The 24604-nt window shown below is 40.2% G+C and overlaps 1 long non-coding RNA gene across 2 annotated transcripts in view; it reads right to left on the bottom strand.

The window, feature by feature from the left end:
- Positions 1-754: 754 nt before the first annotated feature.
- The window catches only part of LOC103104770 (uncharacterized), a 43065-nt gene continuing 19215 nt past the window's right edge, over positions 755-24604 (bottom strand). The window contains exons 4-5 of one of the 2 annotated variants that reach the window (XR_008913018.1): positions 10334-10470; positions 7080-7384 (exon numbers count right to left, since the gene is read on the bottom strand). This is a non-coding gene — a long non-coding RNA (uncharacterized LOC103104770). Of the gene's footprint in view, positions 1049-7079; positions 7385-10333; positions 10471-24604 lie in introns of those variants that run through there. The other variant, XR_008913019.1, reaches the window with a different exon arrangement.

The raw sequence follows: 24604 nt of genomic DNA, 5'->3' as shown, positions 1-24604 counted from the left end.
GGGGAGGAAGGAAGGAAACATAGTCACCCTATGAAGGAAGTAATTTTAAGAAGTATGAGACATTACACCAGAGAGAAAAGCTGTCTATAGACTCTAGAAAGCACCAGCTCTCAGAGTCTAGAAGAGAGTTACACTTAAGGGGCACTTTATTAGCAGTCTATGAAAGAAAAAAAGGACTTTTAGCCTTGGAGAAATGTTAGTTACTCATGTCATTTCTATTCCCATAACTGCAGCCAACAAAAATCTGTAGTTTCTATTACTGCTGTCAACATTTTCTTTTGGAGTCACTGTGTCTCATTCATCACTTATATTATGGCTCTTTCAAAATGGAATATCTAAAGCCGACTTTTACTGAGTTATGGCAGAGTTGTAGTTTGAGATTATTTCCTTTTGTTCCTGATCCATAACTTCAATTTCCATACAAAGTTACTCAATTTACACTTAAATTTATCCTGAGAACAATATATCATTAGATTTTTTAAAGAATCATAAGGGGGGGGCGGCTGGGTAGCTCAGTGTTTTGAGAGCCAAGCCTAGAGATGGGAGGTCCTAGGTTCAAATCTGGCTTCAGCCACTTCCAGCTGTGTGAACCTGGGCAAGTCACTTGACCTCCATTGCCTAGAGCTTACCACTCTTCTGCCTTGCAGCCAATACACAGTATATATATATATATATATATATATATATATATATATATAAGTATATATATAAGGGTTTAAAAAAAAGAAATAACTTGACTGGCATCGATGAATAGAATTAACATTTTAAAACAATATAATTAACATCTAAAAGAAAAAAATATTCATCCTGGGGTTGAGAAATCCCTTTAATATTAAAAATAGAAGCCAAGAAAGGAATTATTATTTGACATCCCTCTCAGGCAATGGAAATGATAGTAATATCTCCACTACCTGTCTGGCTCTATGACCATAGGTGGTAGTTCCAATTTAGCTCCCCAAGAAAGTTCTTTCCTATTGTCAAGCTGGTCTCTGCTGGTATCCTCCTTCTGCAGTTCCACCTGTTGAGCTCTATTCAGATCGGAGCCATCCTTGGAGCACAAAGAGAGCTGTGTAAGAGCAGGTGTGGACACAGCATGGACTCTTTATTTAGTTCAGGTACCTCCCTGGGGACCTTTTGGGGAAGTCCTTCCTTCTATACTCAGGAAGCACCTTTGGAAATCAACCCACTGAACAGCTTCGTCATTAAGGTTTATGGCTTATTTTCAGCTGAGCTTTTTGTGGCCACGGAGGGAAGGAAGAGAGGCTCAGCAGAAAGGGTTCAATCAGCTGGGACTTGCAGAGATTACCCATTTCCCCACCTTCTCCATTCTGATTGTCACAGAAGAAGAAGGCACTTGTTGATGGAGTGCCCTTTGTCAAAGGAAGCTTTCTGAAAGTCCGGCTTCTCCTGAAGTACATGGTTCAGATCAGCAGCCTTTTTGAGTGTCCTAATGAATGAACCCTACAGCAAGCCAAATAGCCTGGGCACCTGTGGCCATTTAGCCTTGAACCCATATAGTCAGGCTCATAGCTACCAAAAAACCAAACCAACCAACCCTGGGAAAGTTTAAAACCCTTGAGTAGTTCAGTAAAAAGAAGTTTGAGGGCAGCTGAGTGGCTCAGTGGACAGAGAGCCGGGCCTCAACACCAGAGGTCCTAGGTTCAAATCTGACCCGAGACTTTTCTTCATTTTGTAACTCTGGGTATGTACTTCACCCCCATTGCCTAGCCCTTACAGCTCTTCTGCTTTAGAATCAATATACACTATTGATTCTAAGATGGAAGGTGAGGGTTTCAAAAGTAAAAAGTAAGCCCAGTAGCTATGGCCCCAAACCCATAAGTTGGAGTTTAAATAGCAATTAGTTGACAGCTCTCCAAGAGTCTTCCCTCATCCCAACTAACTTGAATCAAGACCATTTCCCATCACTCCAATCAAGGTTCCTTGCTCCCTTCCCACAGTGCCTAATCCTACTGGACCAAGACAAGAACCCTATAAAAACCCACCAGACCCATCAGTTTTGGGTGGTCCATTCCTTTCAGTTTTATTTATTTATTTCTTTCTTTGTTTGGTTTAAACCCTTACCTCCTGCCTTAGAATCAATGCCATGTATTGGTTCCAAAGCAGAAAAGTGGTAAGGGATAGGTAATGGGGGTAAAGTCACTTGCCCAGGACCACACATTTAGGAAGTGTCTGAGACTGGATTTCAACCCAGGACCTCCAATCTCTAGCTAGGCCTGGCTCTCAATCCACTAAGTCACCACTCTAGGCCTTTTCACTGACTATCTACCATGCCCAAAGTCCACTTTCTCCTTGCTTTTTGTCTTCATTCAAAACAAATCACCACTTCTCTATGAGGACCTGCCAGGTTCCCTCATTACTAGTGAGTGTCCTTCCTCCTCCAACTACCTGGGATTTATTTTGTTTTTATTGTGTCTATGTGCAAAGGTGAATGCTTCCACAGACACTCCTATGAATGAAATCACAGAAGGCACAGAAACTTATTTGATACCAATCAATAAGCAGAGTCAATTAGGTATTAAGGACTTTTCCTATAATCTCATCACAATGTGTGGACAAACTAAATCAAACTGAAAGACTCATAACACTTTGGGCCATTGGATGAAAGCATACGATGCCACATAGGAGAAACATCTTGGGCTACAGACAAAAAGAGTTAGCAAGTCCAATTTTGAGCTCAAAAACATCAGATTTTCTGCTGCAGTCAAGCCCATGAGAGAAAATTGCTCTTGGAAAGCATTCTCTCCTCTTCTTCCTCTTGCCCTCTATCCCTCTTTTCCCCTCTCCTTTCCATCCTTCCTTCCTTCCCTCCTTTTCTCTCTCTCCCTCTCTCCCTCTCTCTCCTTTCCCCTTCCACTTTAGTGGAAATGATGTCAGAGAGACCTAGACAACAATGTATCTAGAGGACAAACTAAGGACAAATATGAGTACAGAAAAAAGGACAGGGCAGCTAGGTAGATACTTTCTAGTTGTATGGCCTGGGCCAGTCACTTAACCCCAGCTGCCTAGCTCTTACCACACTTCTGACTTAGAACTTATACTGAGATGGAAGGGAAGGAAGGGAGGAAAGGGAGGAAGGGGAGGAAGGGGAGGGAGGGGAGGAAGGAAGGAAACAGTTACCCTATGAAGGAAGTAATTTTAAGAAGTATGAGACATTACACCAGAGAGAAAAGCTGTCTATAGACTCTAGAAAGCACCAGCTCTCAGAGTGTAGAAGAGAGTTACACTTAAGGGGCACTTTATTAGCAGTCTATGAAAGAAAAAAAGGACTTTTAGCCTTGGAGAAATGTTAGTTACTCATGTCATTTCTATTCCCATAACTGCAGCCAACAAAAATCTGTAGTTTCTATTTCTGCTGTCAACATTTTCTTTTGGAGTCACTGTGTCTCATTCATCACTTATATTATGGCTCTTTCAAAATGGAATATCTAAAGCTGACTTTTACTGAGTTATGGCAGAGTTGTAGTTTGAGATTATTTCCTTTTGTTCGTGATCCATAACTTCAATTTCCATACAAAGTTACTCAATGAACACTTAAATTTATCCTGAGAACAATTTATCATTAGATATTTTAAAGAATCATAAGGGGGGGGCGGCTGGGTAGCTCAGTGGATTGATAGCCAAGCCTAGAGATGGGAGTTCCTAGGTTCAAATCTGGCTTCAGCCACTTCCCAGCTGTGTGAACCTGGGCAAGTCACTTGACCCCCATTGCCTAGCCCTTACCACTCTTCTGCTTTGGAGCCAATACACACACACACACACACACACACACACACACACACACACACACACACACACACACACATATATATATATATATATAAGTATATATATAAGTATATACATATATAAGGGTTTAAAAAAACGAAATAACTTGACTGGCATCGATGCATAGAATTAACATTTTAAAACAATATAATTAACATCTAAAAGAAAAAAAATATTCATCCTGGGGTTGAGAAATCCCTTTAATATTAAAAATAGAAGCCAAGAAAGGAATTATTGTTGGACATCCCTCTCAGGCAATGGAAATGATAGAAATCTCTCCACTACCTGTCTGGCTCTATGACCATAGGTGGTAGTTCCAATTTAGCTCCCCAAGGAAGTTCTTTCCTATTGTCAAGCTGGTCTCTGCTGGTATCCTCCTTCTGCAGTTCCACCTGTTGAGCTCTATTCAGATCGGAGCCATCCTGGGACCACAAAGAGAGCTGGGCAAGAGCAGGTGTGGACACAGCATGGACTCTTTATTTAGTTCAGGTACCTCCCTGGGGACCTTTTGGGGAAGTCCTTCCTTCTATCCTCAGAAAGCACCTTTGGAAATCAACCCACTGAACAGCTTCATCATTAAGGTTTATGGCTTGTTTTCAGCTGAGCTTTTTGTGGCCACGGAGGGAAGGAAGAGAGGCTCAGCAGAAAGGGTTCAATCAGCTGGGACTTGCAGAGATTACCCATTTCCCCAGCTTCTCCATTCTGCTTGTCACAGAAGAAGAAGGCACGTGTTGATGGAGTTCCCTTTGTCAAAGGAAGCTTTCTGAATGTCAGGCTTCTCCTGAAGTACATGGTTCAGATCAGCAGCCTTTTTTAGTGTACTAATCAATGAACCCTACAGCAAGCTAAATAGCCTGGGCACCGGTGGCCATTTAGCCTTGAACCCATGTAGTCAGGCTCATAGCTACCAAAAAACCAAACCAACCAACCCTGGGAAAGTTTAAAACCCTTGAGTAGTTCAGGAAAAGGAAGTTTGAGGGCAGCTGAGTGGCTCAGTGGACAGAGAGCCGGGCCTCAACACCAGAGGTCCTAGGTTCAAATCTGACCCGAGTCTTTTCTTCATTTTGTAACTCTGGGTAAGTACTTCACCCCCATTGCCTAGCCCTTACAGCTCTTCTGCTTTAGAATCAATATACACTATTGATTCTAAGATGGAAGGTGAGGGTTTCAAAAGTAAAAAGTAAGCCCAGTAGCTATGGCCCCAAACCCATAAGTTGGAGTTTAAATAGCAATTAGTTGACAGCTCTCCAAGAGTCTTCCCTCATCCCAACTAACTTGAATCAAGACCATTTCCCATCACTCCAATCAAGGTTCCTTGCTCCCTTCCCACAGTGCCTAATCCTACTGGACCAAGACAAGAACCCTATAAAAACCCACCAGACCCATCAGTTTTGGGTGGTCCATTCCTTTCGGTTTTATTTATTTATTTCTTTCTTTGTTTGGTTTAAACCCTTACCTCCTGCCTTAGAATCAATGCCATGTATTGGTTCCAAAGCAGAAAAGTGGTAAGGGATAGGTAATGGGGGTAAAGTGACTTGCCCAGGACCACACTTTTAGGAAGTGTCTGAGACTGGATTTCAACCCAGGACCTCCAATCTCTAGCTAGGCCTGGCTCTCAATCCACTAAGTCACCACTCTAGGCCTTTTCACTGACTATCTCCCATGCCCAAAGTCTACTTTCTCCTTGCTTTTTGTCTTCATTCAAAACAAATCACCACCTCTCTATGAGGACCTGCCAGATTCCCTCATTACTAGTGAGTGTCCTTCCTCCTCCAACTACCTGGGATTTATTTTGTTTTTATTGTGTCTATGTGCAAAGGTGAATGCTTCCACAGACACTCCTATGAATGAAATCACAGAAGGCACAGAAACTTATTTGATACCAATCAATAAGCAGAGTCAATTAGGTATTAAGGACTTTTCCTATAATCTCATCAGAATGTGTGGACAAACTAAATCAAACTGAAAGACTCATAACACTTTGGGCCATTGGATGAAAGCATACGATGCCACATAGGAGAAACATCTTGGGCTACAGACAAAAAGAGTTAGCAAGTCCAATTTTGAGCTCAAAAACATCAGATTTTCTGCTGCAGTCAAGCCCATGAGAGAAAATTGCTCTTGGAAAGCATTCTCTCCTCTTCTTCCTCTTGCCCTCTATCCCTCTTTTCCCCTCTCCTTTCCATCCTTCCTTCCTTCCTTCCCTCCTTTTCTCTCTCTCCCTCTCTCCCTCTCTCTCCTTTCCCCTTCCACTTTAGTGGAAATGATGTCAGAGAGACCTAGACAACAATGTATCTAGAGGACAAACTAAGGACAAATATGAGTACAGAAAAAGGACAGGGCAGCTAGGTAGATACTTTCTAGTTGTATGGCCTGGGCCAGTCACTTAACCCCAGCTGCCTAGCTCTTACCACACTTCTGACTTAGAACTTATACTGAGATGGAAGGGAAGGAAGGGAGGAAAGGGAGGAAGGGGAGGGAGGGGAGGGAGGGGAGGAAGGAAGGAAACATAGTCACCCTATGAAGGAAGTAATTTTAAGAAGTATGAGACATTACACCAGAGAGAAAAGCTGTCTATAGACTCTAGAAAGCAGCAGCTCTCAGAGTCTAGAAGAGAGTTACACTTAAGGGGCACTTTATTAGCAGTCTATGAAAGAAAAAAAGGACTTTTAGCCTTGGAGAAATGTTAGTTACTCATGTCATTTCTATTCCCATAACTGCAGCCAACAAAAATCTGTAGTTTCTATTACTGCTGTCAACATTTTCTTTTGGAGTCACTGTGTCTCATTCATCACTTATATTATGGCTCTTTCAAAATGGAATATCTAAAGCCGACTTTTACTGAGTTATGGCAGAGTTGTAGTTTGAGATTATTTCCTTTTGTTCCTGATCCATAACTTCAATTTCCATACAAAGTTACTCAATTTACACTTAAATTTATCCTGAGAACAATATATCATTAGATTTTTTAAAGAATCATAAGGGGGGGGCGGCTGGGTAGCTCAGTGTATTGAGAGCCAAGCCTAGAGATGGGAGGTCCTAGGTTCAAATCTGGCTTCAGCCACTTCCAGCTGTGTGAACCTGGGCAAGTCACTTGACCTCCATTGCCTAGCGCTTACCACTCTTCTGCCTTGCAGCCAATACACAGTATATATATATATATATATGTATATATATATATATATATATATATATATATATATATATATACATATATATATATATATATACATATATATATATATATAAGTATATATATAAGGGTTTAAAAAAAAGAAATAACTTGACTGGCATCGATGAATAGAATTAACATTTTAAAACAATATAATTAACATCTAAAAGAAAAAAATATTCATCCTGGGTTTGAGAAATCCATTTAATATTAAAAATAGAAGCCAAGAAAGGAATTATTATTTGACATCCCTCTCAGGCAATGGAAATGATAGTAATATCTCCACTACCTGTCTGGCTCTATGACCATAGGTGGTAGTTCCAATTTAGCTCCCCAAGAAAGTTCTTTCCTATTGTCAAGCTGGTCTCTGCTGGTATCCTCCTTCTGCAGTTCCACCTGTTGAGCTCTATTCAGATCGGAGCCATCCTGGGACCAGAAAGAGAGCTGGGTAAGAGCAGGTGTGGACACAGCATGGACTCTTTATTTATTTCAGGTACCTCCCTGGGGACCTTTTGGGGAAGTCCTTCCTTCTATCCTCAGGAAGCACCTTTGGAAATCAACCCACTGAACAGCTTCGTCATTAAGGTTTATGGCTTGTTTTCAGCTGAGCTTTTTGTGGCCACGGAGGGAAGGAAGAGAGGCTCAGCAGAAAGGGTTCAATCAGCTGGGACTTGCAGAGATTACCCATTTCCCCACCTTCTCCATTCTGATTGTCACAGAAGAAGAAGGCACTTGTTGATGGAGTGCCCTTTGTCAAAGGAAGCTTTCTGAAAGTCCGGCTTCTCCTGAAGTACATGGTTCAGATCAGCAGCCTTTTTGAGTGTCCTAATGAATGAACCCTACAGCAAGCCAAATAGCCTGGGCACCTGTGGCCATTTAGCCTTGAACCCATATAGTCAGGCTCATAGCTACCAAAAAACCAAACCAACCAACCCTGGGAAAGTTTAAAACCCTTGAGTAGTTCAGTAAAAAGAAGTTTGAGGGCAGCTGAGTGGCTCAGTGGACAGAGAGCCGGGCCTCAACACCAGAGGTCCTAGGTTCAAATCTGACCCGAGACTTTTCTTCATTTTGTAACTCTGGGTAAGTACTTCACCCCCCTTGCCTAGCCCTTACAGCTCTTCTGCTTTAGAATCAATATACACTATTGATTCTAAGATGGAAGGTGAGGGTTTCAAAAGTAAAAAGTAAGCCCAGTAGCTATGGCCCCAAACCCATAAGTTGGAGTTTAAATAGCAACTAGTTGACAGCTCTCCAAAAGTCTTCCCTCATCCCAACTAACTTGAATCAAGACCATTTCCCATCACTCCAATCAAGGTTCATTGCTCCCTTCCCACAGTGCCTAATCCTACTGGACCAAGACAAGAACCCTATAAAAACCCACCAGACCCATCAGTTTTGGGTGGTCCATTCCTTTCATTTTTATTTATTTATTTCTTTGTTTGGTTTAAACCCTTACCTCCTTGCCTTAAAATCAATGCCATGTATTGGTTCCAAAGCAGAAAAGTGGTAAGGGATAGGTAATGGGGGTAAGTGCCCAGGACCACACATTTAGGAAGTGTCTGAGACTGGATTTCAACCCAGGACCTCCAATCTCTAGCTAGGCCTGGCTCTCAATCCACTAAGTCACCACTCTAGGCCTTTTCACTGACTATCTCCCATGCCCAAAGTCCACTTTCTCCTTGCTTTTTGTCTTCATTCAAAACAAATCACCACTTCTCTATGAGGACCTGCCAGGTTCCCTCATTACTAGTGAGTGTCCTTCCTCCTCCAACTACCTGGGTTTTATTTTGTTTTTATTGTGTCTATGTGCAAAGGTGAATGCTTCCACAGACACTCCTATGAATGAAATCACAGAAGGCACAGAAACTTATTTGATACCAATCAATAAGCAGAGTCAATTAGGTATTAAGGACTTTTCCTATAATCTCATCACAATGTGTGGACAAACTAAATCAAACTGAAAGACTCATAACACTTTGGGCCATTGGATGAAAGCATACGATGCCACATAGGAGAAACATCTTGGGCTACAGACAAAAAGAGTTAGCAAGTCCAATTTTGAGCTCAAAAACATCAGATTTTCTGCTGCAGTCAAGCCCATGAGAGAAAATTGCTCTTGGAAAGCATTCTCTCCTCTTCTTCCTCTTTCCCTCTATCCCTCTTTTCCCCTCTCCTTTCCATCCTTCCTTCCTTCCCTCCTTTTCTCTCTCTCCCTCTATCCCTCTCTCCCTCTCTCCCTCTCTCTCCTTTCCCCTTCCACTTTAGTTGAAATGATGTCAGAGAGACCTAGACAACAATGTATCTAGAGGACAAACTAAGGACAAATATGAGTACAGAAAAAAGGACAGGGCAGCTAGGTAGATACTTTCTAGTTGTATGGCCTGGGCCAGTCACTTAACCCCAGCTGCCTAGCTCTTACCACACTTCTGACTTAGAACTTATACTGAGATGGAAGGGAAGGAAGGGAGGAAAGGGAGGAAGGGGAGGGAGGGGAGGGAGGGGAGGAAGGAAGGAAACATAGTTACCCTATGAAGGAAGTAATTTTAAGAAGTATGAGACATTACTCCAGAGAGAAAAGCTGTCTATAGACTCTAGAAAGCAGCAGCTCTCAGAGTCTAGAAGAGAGTTACACTTAAGGGGCACTTTATTAGCAGTCTATGAAAGAAAAAAAGAACTTTTAGCCTTGGAGAAATGTTAGTTACTCATGTCATTTCTAGTCCCATAACTGCAGCCAACAAAAATCTGTAGTTTCTATTACTGCTGTCAACATTTGCTTTTGGAGTCACTGTGTCTCATTCATCACTTACATTATGGCTCTTTCAAAATGGAATATCTAAAGCCGACTTTTACTGAGTTATGGCAGAGTTGTAGTTTGAGATTATTTCCTTTTGTTCGTGATCCATAACTTCAATTTCCATACAAAGTTACTCAATGAACACTTAAATTCATCCTGAGAACAATTTATCATTAGATTTTTTAAAGAATCATAAAGGGGGGGGCGCTGTGTAGGTCAGTGTATTGAGAGCCAAGCCTAGAGATCGGAAGTCCTAGGTTCAAATCTGGCTTCAGCCACTTCCCAGCTGTGTGAACCTGGACAAGTCACTTGACCCCCATTGCCTAGCCCTTACCACTCTTCTGCCTTGGAGCCAATACACAGTATATATATATATATATAAGGGTTTAAAAAAAAGAAATAACTTGACTGGCATCGATGAATAGAATTAACATTTTAAAACAAGATAATTAACATCTAAAAGAAAAAATATTCATCCTGGGGTTGAGAAATCCCTTTAATATTAAAAATAGAAGCCAAGAAAGGAATTATTATTGGACATCCCTCTCAGGCAATGGAAATGATAGAAATCTCTCCACTACCTGTCTGGCTCTATGACCATAGGTGGCAGTTCCAATTTTGCTCCCCAAGGAAGTTCTTTCCTATTGTCAAGCTGGTCTCTGCTGGTATCCTCCTTATGCAGTTCCACCTGTTGAGCTCTATTCAGATCGGAGCCATCCTGGGACCACAAAGAGAGCTGGGCAAGAGCAGGTGTGGATACAGCATGGACACTTTATTTAGTTCAGATACCTCCCTGGGGACCTTTTGGGGAAGTCCTTCCTTCTATCCTCATGCAGCACCTTTGGAAATCAACCCACTGAAGAGCTTCCTCATGAAGGGTTATGGCTTGTTTTCAGCTGAGCTTTTTGTGGCCACGGAGGGAAGGAAGAGAGGCTCAGCAGAAAGGGTTGAATCAGCTGGGACATGCACCGATTAGCCATTTCCCCAGCTTCTCCATTGTGCTTGTCCCAGAAGAAGAAGGCACTTGTTGATGGAGTGCCCTTTGTCAAAGGAAGCTTTCTGAAGCTCAGGCTTCTCCTGAAGTCCATGGTTCAGATCAGCAGCCTTTTTGAGTGTCCTAATGAATGAACCCTACAGCAAGCCAAATAGCCTGGGCACCTGTGGCCATTTAGCCTTGAAGCCATGTAGTCAGGCTCATAGCTACCAAAAAACCAAACCAACCAACCCTGGGAAAGTTTAAAACCCTTGAGTAGTTCAGTAAAAGGAAGTTTGAGGGCAGCTGAGTGGCTCAGTGGACAGAGAGCCGGGCCTCAACACCAGAGGTCCTATGTTCAAATCTGACCCGAGACTTTTCTTCATTTTGTAACTCTGGGTAAGTACTTCACCCCCCTTGCCTAGCCCTTACAGCTCTTCTGCTTTAGAATCAATATACGCTATTGATTCTAAGATGGAAGGTGAGGTTTTCAAAAGTAAAAAGTAAGCCCAGTAGCTATGGCCCCAAACCCATAAGTTGGAGTTTAAATAGCAACTAGTTGACAGCTCTCCAAGAGTCTTCCCTCATCCCAACTAACTTGAATCAAGACCATTTCCCATCACTCCAATCAAGGTTCCTTGCTCCCTTCCCACAGTGCCTAATCCTACTGGACCAAGACAAGGACCCTATAAAAACCCACCAGACCCATCAGTTTTGGGTGGTCCATTCCTTTCAGTTTTATTTATTTATTTCTTTCTTTGTTTGGTTTAAACCCTTACCTCCTGCCTTAGAATCAATGCCATGTATTGGTTCCAAAGCAGAAAAGTGTTAAGGGATAGGTAATGGGGGTAAAGTGACTTGCCCAGGACCACACATTTAGGAAGTGTCTGAGACTGGATTTCAACCCAGGACCTCCAATCTCTAGCTAGGCCTGGCTCTCAATCCACTAAGTCACCACTCTAGGCCTTTTCACTGACTATCTACCATGCCCAAAGTCCACTTTCTCCTTGCTTTTTGTCTTCATTCAAAACAAATCACCACTTCTCTATGAGGACCTGCCAGGTTCCCTCATTACTAGTGAGTGTCCTTCCTCCTCCAACTACCTGGGATTTATTTTGTTTTTATTGTGTCTATGTGCAAAGGTGAATGCTTCCACAGACACTCCTATGAATGAAATCACAGAAGGCGCAGAATCTTATTTGATACCAATCAATAAGCAGAGTCAATTAGGTATTAAGGACTTTTCCTATAATCTCATCACTATGTGATTGAATATACATTGAAGTATTTAGTCTTTTTTTGTTTTGATTGTTCATGTTTGTCGGACTTGAGTTTGGTTGAGCGCGAAAGTTACATTTGGGACGGCTATTCACTTATTGCTCCTATTTGCTTCCTCTTAGTTTACAACCTATGGTTAAGGTTAATATGAATATACATTGAAGTATTGAGTCTTCTTTTGTTTTGATTGTTCATGTTTGGCGGACGTGAGTTTGGTTGAGCGCGAAAGTTACATTTGGGATGGAGATTGATTTATTGCTCCTATTTGCTTTCTCTTAGTTTAAAATCTACGTTTTAGGTAAATCCAACTATACTTTGTTGAATTGTTCTTATTTTATTCTTACAATGTTGTGGGACGGAGATTTCCCCAGCATTAGGTATATTGTAGCTGTTTGTATGGGTAGGGATAAACTAAAGTGTTATTTCTCTTTTGTATTGAAGAGTAATCCTGTTCGGATTTGCGTCTGTTTCATTGACAAAAAGTTACATTATGGACAGAGGTGGAGTGATTGCTCCTATTTGTTTTGTATTAGTTAAAAACCTATGATGTTAAAATTAATATACATTTAAGTATTGGTTCTTATTTTGGTTTCAAAATGATGTGGGACTGAGATTTCCCAAACTTTAGGTGTAGTGTAGGTTTTTGTAGTGATAAAGTATGATTTCTGCCTTTTATTGAAGAGTCTTCATGTCGGTTCGTATTTGAGTTGAGTTTGTTTCATCGAGATTGTTACATTTGGAACAGAGATTACGTTATTGTTCCTCCTTGCTTTCTATAGTTTAAAACCTACGGATGAAGTTAAAATGAACAAACTTGTTGAATTGGGTCATACTTTGTTCTCAGAAGGATGTGGGACTGAGATTTCCAAAGCTTGAAGTGTATTGTACCTATTTGTAGTTCTAGATGTAGGCTAAAATAGGATTTCTGCGTTTTAGTGAGGGGTCATCGTGTTGGTCGGATTTGAGTTTGTTTCATAGCGATAGTTACATTTGGGACAGTGATTGACTTATTGCTCCTATTTGCTTTCTCTTCGTTTTCAACCTATGTTTTAGGTTACTATAACTACTATTTGTTGACTTGTTCTTAGAATGTCGTGGGACTGCGATTTCCCAAGCATTAGGTGCTTTTTGTAGGGATTAGCTACAGTGTGATTTCTGCTTTATATTGAAGAGTCTTCATGTTCGGATTTGCGTTTGTTTCATCGAGATAGTTTCATTCCGGACACAGATGGAGTGACTGCTCCTGTTTTCTTTCCATTAGTTTAAAACCTATGGTTGAGGTTAATATAACTATACTTTGTTGAATTGTTCTGATTTTTGTTCTTAGAATGTTGTGAGACTGAGATTTCCCAAGCATTAGGTGTATTGTAGCTGTTTGTAACACTCGGGATAGGATAAAGTGTGGTTTCTGCCTTTCATTGAAGAGTATTCATATTTGTTCAGATTTGCGTTTGTTTCATCGAGATAGTTACATTACGGACAAAGATTGAGTTATTGCTCCTATTTGTTTCTATTCATTAAAACCCTATGGTTAAGGTTAAGATTAATATACATTGAAGTATTGGGTCTTAGTTTGGTTTGAGAATGATGTGGGACTGAGATTTTCCCAAGCTGTAGGTGTATTTTTCCCTTTATTGAAGAGTCTTCAAATTTTTCGGATTCGATTTTATTTCATCGAGATAGTTACATTTGGACAGAGATGGAGTTATTGCTCCTATTTGCTGTCTAGTATTTTAAACCTACGTTTGAGGTTAATATTAATATACATTGAAGTATTTGGTCTTATTTTGGTTTCAGCATGATGTGGTACCGAGATTTCCTACGCTTTCGGTGCATTGTAGGTTTTTGAAGGGCAGGGAACGGATACAGTGTGATTTTCCCCTTTTATTGAAGAGTCTTCATGTTTGTTCGGATTTGAGTTTATTTCATTTAGATAATTACATTTGGGACAGAGATGGAGTTATTCCTTCTATTTGATTTCTATTATTTTTAAACCTATGGTTGAGGTTAAATATTACTATTCATTGAAGAAGGGGAGGGGGGGTTGGATTCAGAATGATGTGGGACTGAAATTTCCCAAGGTTTAGTGTATTACAGCTTTTTGTAGTGCCTAGGTATATGATAAAGTGTGATTTCTGTCTTTCATTGAAGAGTTTTCATGTTTGTTCGGATTTGAGTTTGTTTCATTTGGGACAGAGATGGAGTTATTGCTCGTGTTTGCTTTCTATTTGTTTAAAGCCTATGGTTGATTTTATATTAATATACTTTGTTGAATTGGGTCTCATTTTGGTTTCAGAATGATGTGGGACTGAGACTTCCTAAGCTTTAGGTGTATTGTAGCTTTTTGTAAGTGTAGGGATAGAATAAAGTGTGATTTCAACCTTTAATTGAAGCGTCTTCATGTTTCATCGTAGTTGAGTCTGTTTCATCGAGAGAGTTACATATGGAACAGAGTTGGAGTTCTTGGTCCAATTTTCCTTGTATTAGCTTTCCTTATCGTTGGGTCTAGTGTACGTTTTTGTAGTGCTGGAAATAATATCAAGTATGGATTCTGCCTTTCATTTCAGAGTCTTCATGTTTGTATTTGCGTCTGTTTCATTGAGATAGTTACATTTGGGACAGAGATTGATTTATTACTCCTATTTACTTTGTATTAGCCTAAAACCTATCACTGCGTCTTTGTTCTTTAAGAATGACCCTGGCACTGAGCTTTCACAGGCTTTTGGTGTAGTATAGGTTGTTTTTTTTTTTTTTGTGCTGCGGATAGGATGAAGTATGAATTCTGCCTTTTATTGAAGAACCTTTATGATCATATTTGAATTAGTTTCATCGTGAGAGTTACATTTGGGAGAGTGAGTTTTGGGTCCTAATTGCTTTGTATTAGTTTAAAACCAATGGTTAAGGTTAACATTCATATACGATGTATAACTGGGTCTTGACACGATATAAGAATGACTGTGGGACTGAGATTTCCTTAGCTGTAGGTGTATTATAGGGTTTTGTAGAACTAGGGATAGGATTGAGTATACAGTATGCCTTTTATTGAAGAGTCTTCCTGTTTGTTCGTAGCTGAGCTTGTTTCATCGTGAGAGTTCTATTTGGAACAGAGATTGACTTATTGCTCCTATTTGCTTTGTATTAGCTCGAAACCTCTGATTTAGGTTACTCTTAATATGCTTTGTATAACTGCATCTTACTGTGATATAATAATGACTGTGGCACTGAGCTTTTGCAAGCTTTAGGCGTATTATAGCTATGACACCGTACAAGTTCTGCTTGGCTGGAACACTCGGTAGCCTAGTTCATGGGGAAATATCACTGTGATTAAATGGATTATTAGCTATGAAAATATTATTTCCTAATTACTTCCTCTTTCCCTGGGCATCTGAAGTAGCCCCCAAAAGACCACAGATGGAAAAAGTACCCCTGTCCACATTTTTAGGGGACAGACCTGGTGTTTCCTTCCCTCCAGAAGGACAAGATGTTTGGGGCAGATAACAAAATGCTTTCTGCTCAGTTTGGGTGGCAAGAGACAAAAGAGGAATTTCAGGAATAGCAAAGGGCCAGTGAACTAACATTTGACTAAGATAAACACTCCTTGGTTAACAGCCCCATCCTAATTCTAAGAAGAGTCCCTCCCATCTCAGACCCCACATTCCTGTGTTAAGGTTTGTTTGTTAGAGAAGAACTCTGCAGTGTATATACTCTGGTCTTGAATGTCAAACCAACGCAGTATTCCATTAGGGAATTCTGTCCCAGCTGGTAGATTCTTTCTTTCTCTTATTTATTAATACATTATGGTTCCAATAATCAATATTCTAGGTGTTTGAACTCATTTGTGAAGTGTCCCGTTTCAGTGGGAGCCCCGCAGCGAGCTATCAAGCCTCGGGACTTTGGAGAGGGCTGCTGTAAGAGTGTGTGTATTCTTGCGTGGGAACAAGTCTCTGGGTCCACGGCTTACGGTTGAACAGCTGGGGTTGTAACCCAAATTATACTTGGGCAGCTTTAGCTATGCCGGGGCCTGTGAAGGAGACTTGAGCCCTTATCCCCTTCGGGGGTGTTTCTGAGTGCGGACTTGGAGAGTATGCATTTCCCAAATCCCGGTCAGAAATCCAAGGAAGTGAATGGTGTCCTCTCTGGAGCCCGCCCCTGGTTCTGGTATTTGAAGCTTTTGACCAAAATTTAGGCTGATTTTGGAACATCTGTTCTGTTCTGCTCTGCTCTGGTAAGTTAGCTCTGTTTCTCTAGAATTCTGTTTTGTTTTGTCCCAGGGCCTGTTTTACTCTAGTAGTCTGCCTGCTTGAAGGTTCAGTCCTGAAGTTCTGTTTGGGCCCTAGAGTCCTGTTGGCCATGGAGTGCTATTCTGTTCTGCAAATCCGGATTCAGTAGAGGCTGTTGGGTTGCTGGACGCAGCTTAGTCCCACAGCCAGGTCACTAAAGAGACGTCTTTCAGTGACTTCTGGGGAACCTTCGGGTTCAAAGGTGTATGAATGTGTGAGAGAGTGTGGCCTATAGGTCTCTGTTGAGTCTTTGTTGTTTTTGTGTGGTTAAATGAAACAAAGAAAGAGGCAAAAAGAGTTTAAGGTGCAGACGGGAATTTCTTTTGTAGTGGCTGTTCCCTGCTCCCTCCAACTGCATCCCAACAAGGCAGACTATGGGAGAAGGGCTGGGCTGTGTCCCAGGGCAAGCTGAAGAGGAGGGGATTTACAAGTCCTTCCTTGAAAAAACCAGCCAGCCTCAGGAAAGCTCACCTCCAACCCTATTGGGAGCAGATAGTTTTGTCCAGATACTACAAGAGCATTTTGGTAGAAATCATTAAAAAAAAAAAAAGTCAGTTTTGAGAGATCAGTTCCGAAAAGATCCTCAGCTCAGCAAATCAGATGGCTTAGCTCATCACAGCTTCTCCAAGTATTCTGAAACTGTTTTAATGAATTTTCTCCCTGCAAAAAAATTTTTTTCCTTAAGAATAGATCCTATAAACACCTATTTTTTTCCTCTTAAAGCATGCAGCATTGTATGTTACTGTTTATCTTTGTCTTTGTCACAGTCTCGTCTCTATGTAAAAAGGGGGAGTTGCAAGCTTGAACTTTCCGCTGTCAAAAATCCTCAGCAGAGGACAAAAGCAAATACCTGTTCAATGATTTTTCCCTCTTTTGCCCTTTAGATGGGCCCCCAAAGGAGCCAAAGAGAGAAAATTCTGAGCAGAAAAGGGAGATTCTTACTCCACAGTTAGCAATTTTCATTGAGAATGAATTCTCAATTTGGGAGGATTGCTAATGCTTTTGATATGGTACAAATGTAATTTTATGCGTTACTGTTTGTCAAGTGAAGTGTGAAATGTTGCCAGATTTTCATTGAGCACAAAAACTCCTCGTTAGAAGTCTGTTTTGTTAAACCTTGCAATGCATAATGGTTTCAGTGAATTTGAGAATTGTCCAAGTGTGATTGATAGAGGAACGTTTATTCTGCATGGGCAGAAATTGTACTGGCTACTTTATAGATGGAAAAGTCATTCAGAAAAAGTTGTTATGTTGATGAGAACTTATTCTAGAATTTAAACTTTGGAATCTTTCAAATCAGATTTCTTTTAATGTAGGTGCTGTCAGAACTAACAGCAAGAAATCATATGACACAAGAAGCTCTTAAAGTGGTTAATCTGTGCATGGGATTTAATGATATAAGTGCTAAGAATTTGATATTTTACAAAAGAGGAAGTTTTTAAATGATGTTGTCTCTGATCGAGGTTATATGAATTGTTTTTAAATGTGCAAAATGTATAGGAAGGAATTTGTAATCTAGAGCTGAACATGTATGTATTCGGATACCAAATGCTGGAAATTAGTAATGCTGAGTGAATGCAAACTATGTATGCATTTGTATTATGAAGAGAATTAAGTTTTCCACCAAAATAGGTTAAGGGTATATGATATACAAACTGTATGTCCTCCCTTAACAAGACAAATTTAACCAGCCCTGAAATCAAGCGGGCTTGTCATGGGGATTAAATACAGTCCAGCTTCAGATATATCAAAGGTCAGGCTGGAATGCCAGGTAACATGAAGCTAACTAGGGAAAAGTGAGTAAGTACATGGGAAGGGAAATAACTTTATGTCTTATCACCTATCTATATAAGTTAATAATTGAATTTGGGGGTGTCTGGATTCATTTTATGAAGTGCTCCACTTCAATAAGAGTAATGAATAGAGCTACTAATTGATACTATGACTTCTAGTTCGTGAAACAGACACAACAAATTATAAATTGGAATAATGTTGATGGATTTAAATTAGGAATGTAGCAATGTTTTGAGCTAGAAAGAGACTAAACTGGAGGGTCTATTCTACTTTAGACAGGTTTGAGAGAAGTACAGGTAAATGCTTTGCACCTCAGTTTGGTCGCACTGAAACATTACTAAAGGACTTAGTCAGAGTTATTTGGAAGTGTGGGATTCAAACTGAAATCCACTGAGACTAAATTAGGATGAAGGGGGTTTGATACATTCAAACTTTTACATTATAGTGAGCTCACTGGTTAAAGAGGGAATGGAACAAGGTTCCTATGTAATAAAATCTAAATCGACTTCCGGTTAAGATGGCAGCTTAGAGAAAGCTAAAGTTCAGATCTCCGGAAAACCCTTCCCGACCGATCTCAAACTATAAGCTCCTAAGGCGCCGAAATTCAAAACGATCAACAGCACAGACCCTGGGAACCCTCCTCCTGGACCTGGACCCGGTTCAAAAGGTACGGCTCCTCTCAAAAGCCAGAACCCGAGATCCCTCGGACCTCAGGGGTAGGAGCGCAGAGTCCAAGGCTCCCGGAAGCCGCAGCCCGGCCGGGCTCAGAGAGCAGGGTCCGCCGCAGAACAACAACCCTCAGGGCCTTCTACAGTCCCGGTGAAAGTTACTGCCTGGGGCTTCCGCTGCAGAGAGCTGGTCGAAACAACAGCAACCCTCAGGGTGGGCAAGACAGCCTCATGGGCTGGATCCTGCTATCCAAGTCTCAGTGAAAGTCCTTGCCCTAGAGCTTGGGAAAGCTGCAGCCCATCCCCCCGAAGGCCGACGAAACAGCCTCACGGCCAGCGATTCTGAAGACAACTTCCGGAAAGCGAGCCGGGGGGAGAGTGTGGCCTCGTGGTCCGACCCTTCCATTCCAATTCCAGTGAGGCATATTCAGTTTAACCCAGGGAAAGCTCATAGAACCATCTGCCCAGGACTAAAGCCTCTGAACACCAGACAGAGACAAGAAAAACTAATCCTCCACATTCAGAAATGGCAAACTCCACAGAACCACAGAAGCCCCAAAATACCAAGAAAAATAAGAAGAAAGGGGCGACTTTGGACACATTCTATGGAGCCAAAATACAAAATACAGAGCAGATAGAAGATAATATAAAAGAAAATGCTCCAAAACCTTCCAAAGGAAATGGAAACTCTCCATAAACCTATGAAGAATTTGAATCAGAAATGACCAAAAAGATGGAAGCCTTCTGGGAGGAAAAGTTGGAAATAATGCAAAAGAAATTCACGCATCTACAAAACCGGTATGATGAAACTGAAAAGGAAAACCAGGCTTTAAAGGCCAGAATCAGGCAGCTGGAAGACAACGATCGTGTAAAAGAGCAAGAATTAATAAAGCAAAGCCAAAATACCAAGAAATTAGAAGAGAACATAAAATATCTCACTGACAAGGTGATAGATCTGGAAAATAGGGGGAGAAGGGATAATTTAAGAATAATTGGACTTCCAGAAAAGTCAGAAATAAACACCAAACTCAACATCGTGATACAAGATATAATCAAAGAAAATTGCCCAGAGATGCTAGAACAAGGGGGCAATACAGCCACTGACAGAGCTCACAGAACACCTTCTACACTAAACCCCCAAAAGACAACTCCCAGGAATGTAATTGCCAAATTCCAAAGCTATCAAACAAAAGAAAAAATCCTACAGGAAGCCAGAAAAAGACAATTTAGATATAAAGGAATGCCAATCAGGGTCACACAAGACCTTGCAAGTTCTACTCTGAATGATCGTAAGGCATGGAACATGATCTTCAGAAAGGCAAGAGAGCTGGGTCTCCAACCAAGAATCAGCTACCCAGCAAAACTGACTATATACTTCCAAGGGAAAGTATGGGCATTCAACAAAATAGAAGACTTCCAACTTTTTGCAAAGAAAAGACCAGAGCTCTGTGGAAAGTTTGATACCGAAAATCAAAGAGCAAGGAATACCTGAAAAGGTAAATATTAAGGAAAGGGGAAAATGTTATCTTCTCCCTTTACTCAAACTCTCTTCTATAAGGACTACATTTATATCAACCTATGTATACTAATATGTGGGGAAAATGTAATGTATAAATAGGGGGTAAAGAAAGACCAAATAGAATAATCATTCTCACACAAAGATTCACATGGGAAGGGGAGGGGAAGAAAACTCCTATAAGAAGGAGAGGAAGAGAGGGGGGGGTTACTTAAACCTCAATCTCAGGGAAATCAGCTCTGAGAGGGAAAAACATCCAGATCCATTGGGATCTTGAATTCTATCTTACCCAACAAGGGTAAGGAGAAGGGAAAACCAAGGGGGGGAGGGGGAGAGGGAGAACAAAAAGGGAGGGAAAGAGAGGGGGGAGGGGGAGGGAACAAAAAGGGAGGGACTAAAAAGGGAAACATCAAGGGAGGGGACAAGGGGGACTGATTCAAAGTAAATCACTGGACTAAAAGGTAGAGCCGAAGAAGAAAAGGTTAGAATTAGGGAAGGCTATCAAAATGCCAGGGAGTCCACAAATGACAATCATAACTTTGAACGTGAATGGGATGAACTCACCCATAAAACGTAGACGAATAGCAGAATGGATTAGAATCCAAAACCCTACCATATGTTGTCTTCAAGAAACACACATGAGGCGGGTTGACACCCACAAGGTCAGAATTAAAGGATGGAGTAAGACCTTCTGGGCTTCAGCTGATAGAAAGAAGGCAGGAGTGGTAATCATGATATCTGATAAAGCCAATGCAAAAATAGACCTGATCAAAAGGGATAGGGAAGGTAATTATATTTTGTTAAAAGGGACTATAGACAATGAGGAAATATCATTAATCAATATGTATGCACCAAATAATATAGCACCCAAATTTCTAATGGAGAAACTAGGAGAATTGAAGGAAGAAATAGACAATAAAACCATACTAGTGGGAGACTTAAACCAACCATTATCAAATTTAGATAAATCAAATCAAAAAATAAATAAGAAAGAGGTAAAAGAAGTGAATGAAATCTTAGAAAAATTAGAATTAATAGACATATGGAGAAAAATAAATAGGGATAAAAAGGAATACACCTTCTTCTCAGCACCACATGGCACATTCACAAAAATTGACCATACATTAGGTCACAGAAACATAGCACACAAATGCAGAAAAGCAGAAATAATGAATGCAGCCTTCTCAGATCACAAGGCAATAAAAATAATGATTAGTAATGGTACATGGAAAACCAAATCTAAAACCAATTGGAAATTAAACAATATGATACTCCAAAACCGTTTAGTTAAAGAAGAAATCATAGAAACAATTAATAATTTCATTGAGGAAAATGACAATGGCGAAACATCCTTTCAAACCTTTTGGGATGCAGCCAAAGCGGTAATCAGAGGTAAATTCATATCCCTGAATGCTTATATTAACAAACAAGGGAGAGCAGAGATCAATCAATTGGAAATGCAAATGAAAAAACTGGAAAGCGATCAAATTAAAACCCCCCAGCAGAAAACCAAATTAGAAATCCTAAAAATTAAGGGATAAATTAATAAAATCGAAAGTGATAGAACTATTGATTTAATAAATGAGACAAGAAGCTGGTACTTTGAAAAAACAAACAAAATAGACAAGGTACTGGTCAATCTAATTAAAAAAAGGAAGGAAGAAAAGCAAATTCACAGCATTAAAGATGAAAAGGGGGACAGCACCTCCAATGAGGAGGAAATTAAGGCAATCATTAGAAATTACTTTGCCCAATTATATGGCAATAAATACACCAATTTAGGAGAAATGGATGAATATATACAAAAATACAAACTGCCTAGACTAACAGAAGAGGAAATAGAATTCCTAAATAATCCCATATCAGAAATTGAAATCCAACAAGCCATCAAAGAACTTCCTAAGAAAAAGTCCCCAGGGCCTGATGGATTCACCTGTGAATTCTATCAAACATTCAGAGAACAGTTAATCCCAATACTATACAAACTATTTGACATAATAAGCAAAGAGGGAGTTCTACCAAACTCCTTTTACGACACAAACATTGTACTGATTCCAAAACCAGGCAGGTCAAAAACAGAGAAAGAAAACTATAGGCCAATCTCCCTAATGAATATAGATGCAAAAATCTTAAATAGGATACTAGCAAAAAGACTCCAGCAAGTGATCAGAAGGATCATTCACCATGATCAAGTAGGATTCATACCAGGGATGCAGGGCTGGTTCAACATTAGGAAAACCATCCACATAATTGACCACATCAACAAGCAAACTAGCAAGAATCACATGATTATTTCAATAGATGCAGAAAAAGCCTTTGATAAAATACAACACCCATTCCTATTAAAAACACTAGAAAGCATAGGAATAGAAGGGTCATTCCTAAAAATGATAAACAGTATATATCTAAAACCAACAGCTAATATCATCTGCAATGGGGATAAACTAGATGCATTCCCAATAAGATCAGGAGTGAAACAAGGATGCCCATTATCACCTCTATTATTTGACATTGTACTAGAAACACTAGCAGTAGCAATTAGAGAAGATAAAGGAATTGAAGGCATCAAAATAGGCAAGGAGGAGACCAAGTTATCACTCTTTGCGGATGACATGATGGTCTACTTAAAGAATCCTAGAGATTCAACCAAAAAGCTAATTGAAATAATCAACAACTTTAGCAAAGTTGCAGGATACAAAATAAACCCACATAAATCATCAGCTTTTCTATATATCTCCAACACAGCTCAGCAGCAAGAACTAGAAAGAGAAATCCCATTCAAAATCACCTTAGACAAAATAAAATACCTAGGAATCTACCTCCCAAGACAAACACAGGAACTATATGAACACAACTACAAAACACTTGCCACACAACTAAAACTAGACTTGAACAAATGGAAAAACATTAACTGCTCATGGATAGGACGAGCCAATATAATAAAAATGACCATCCTACCCAAACTTATTTATCTATTTAGTGCCATACCCATTGAACTACCAAAATACTTCTTCACTGATTTAGAAAAAACCATAACAAAGTTCATTTGGAAGAACAAAAGATCAAGGATATCCAGGGAAATAATGAAAAAAAAACACATATGATGGGGGCCTTGCAGTCCCTGACCTAAAACTATATTACAAAGCAGCAGTCATCAAAACAATTTGGTACTGGCTAAGAAACAGAAAGGAAGATCAGTGGAATAGACTGGGGGAAAGCGACCTCAGCAAGACAGTATACGATAAACCCAAAGATCCCAGCTTTGGGGACAAAAATCCACTATTCGATAAAAACTGCTGGGAAAATTGGAAGACAGTGTGGGAGAGACTAGGAATAGATCAACACCTCACACCCTACACCAAGATAAATTCAAAATGGGTGAGTGACTTAAACATAAAGAAGGAAACCATAAGTAAATTGGGTAAACATAGAATAGTATACATGTCAGACCTTTGGGAGGGGAAAGGCTTTAAAACCAAGCAAGATATAGAAAGAATCACAAAATGTAAAATAAATCATTTTGGCTACATCAAACTAAAAAGCTGTTGTACAAACAAAACCAATATAACTAAAATCAGAAGGGAAACAACAAATTGGGAAAAAATCTTCATAGAAACCTCTGACAAAGGTTTAATTACTCATATTTATAATGAGCTAAATCAATTGTACAAAAAATCAAGCCATTCTCCAATTGATAAATGGGCAAGGGAAATGGATAGGCAGTTCTCAGAGAAAGAAATCAAAACTATTAACAAGCACATGAAGAAGTGTTCTACATCTCTTATAATCAGAGAGATGCAAATCAAAACAACTCTGAGGTATCACCTCACACCTAGCAGATTGGCTAACATAACAGCAAAGGAAAGTAATGAATGCTGGAGGGGATGTGGCAAAATAGGGACATTAATTCATTGCTGGTGGAGCTGTGAACTGATCCAACCATTCTGGAGGGCAATTTGGAACTATGCCCAAAGGGTGCTAAAAGAATATCTACCCTTTGACCCAGCCATAGCACTGCTGGGTCTGTACCCCAAAGAGATAATGGACACAAAGACTTGTACAAAAATATTCATAGCTGCGCTCTTTGTGGTGGCCCAAAACTGGAAAACGAGGGGATGCCCATCAATTGGGGAATGGCTGAACAAACTGTGGTATATGTTGGTGATGGAATACTATTGTGCTAAAAGGAATAATAAAGTGGAGAAGTTCCATGGAGACTGGAACAACCTCCAGGAAGTGATGCAGAGCGAGAGGAGCAGAACCAGGAGAACATTGTACACAGAGACTAATACACTGTGGTATAATCGAACGTAATGGACTTCTCCATTAGTGGCGGTGTAATA

The sequence above is a fragment of the Monodelphis domestica genome, chromosome 6 (genome assembly GCF_027887165.1).
Source record: "Monodelphis domestica isolate mMonDom1 chromosome 6, mMonDom1.pri, whole genome shotgun sequence".
Taxonomy (NCBI): Eukaryota; Metazoa; Chordata; class Mammalia; order Didelphimorphia; family Didelphidae; genus Monodelphis; species Monodelphis domestica.
This window is presented reverse-complemented; position numbering and strand designations above follow the sequence as displayed.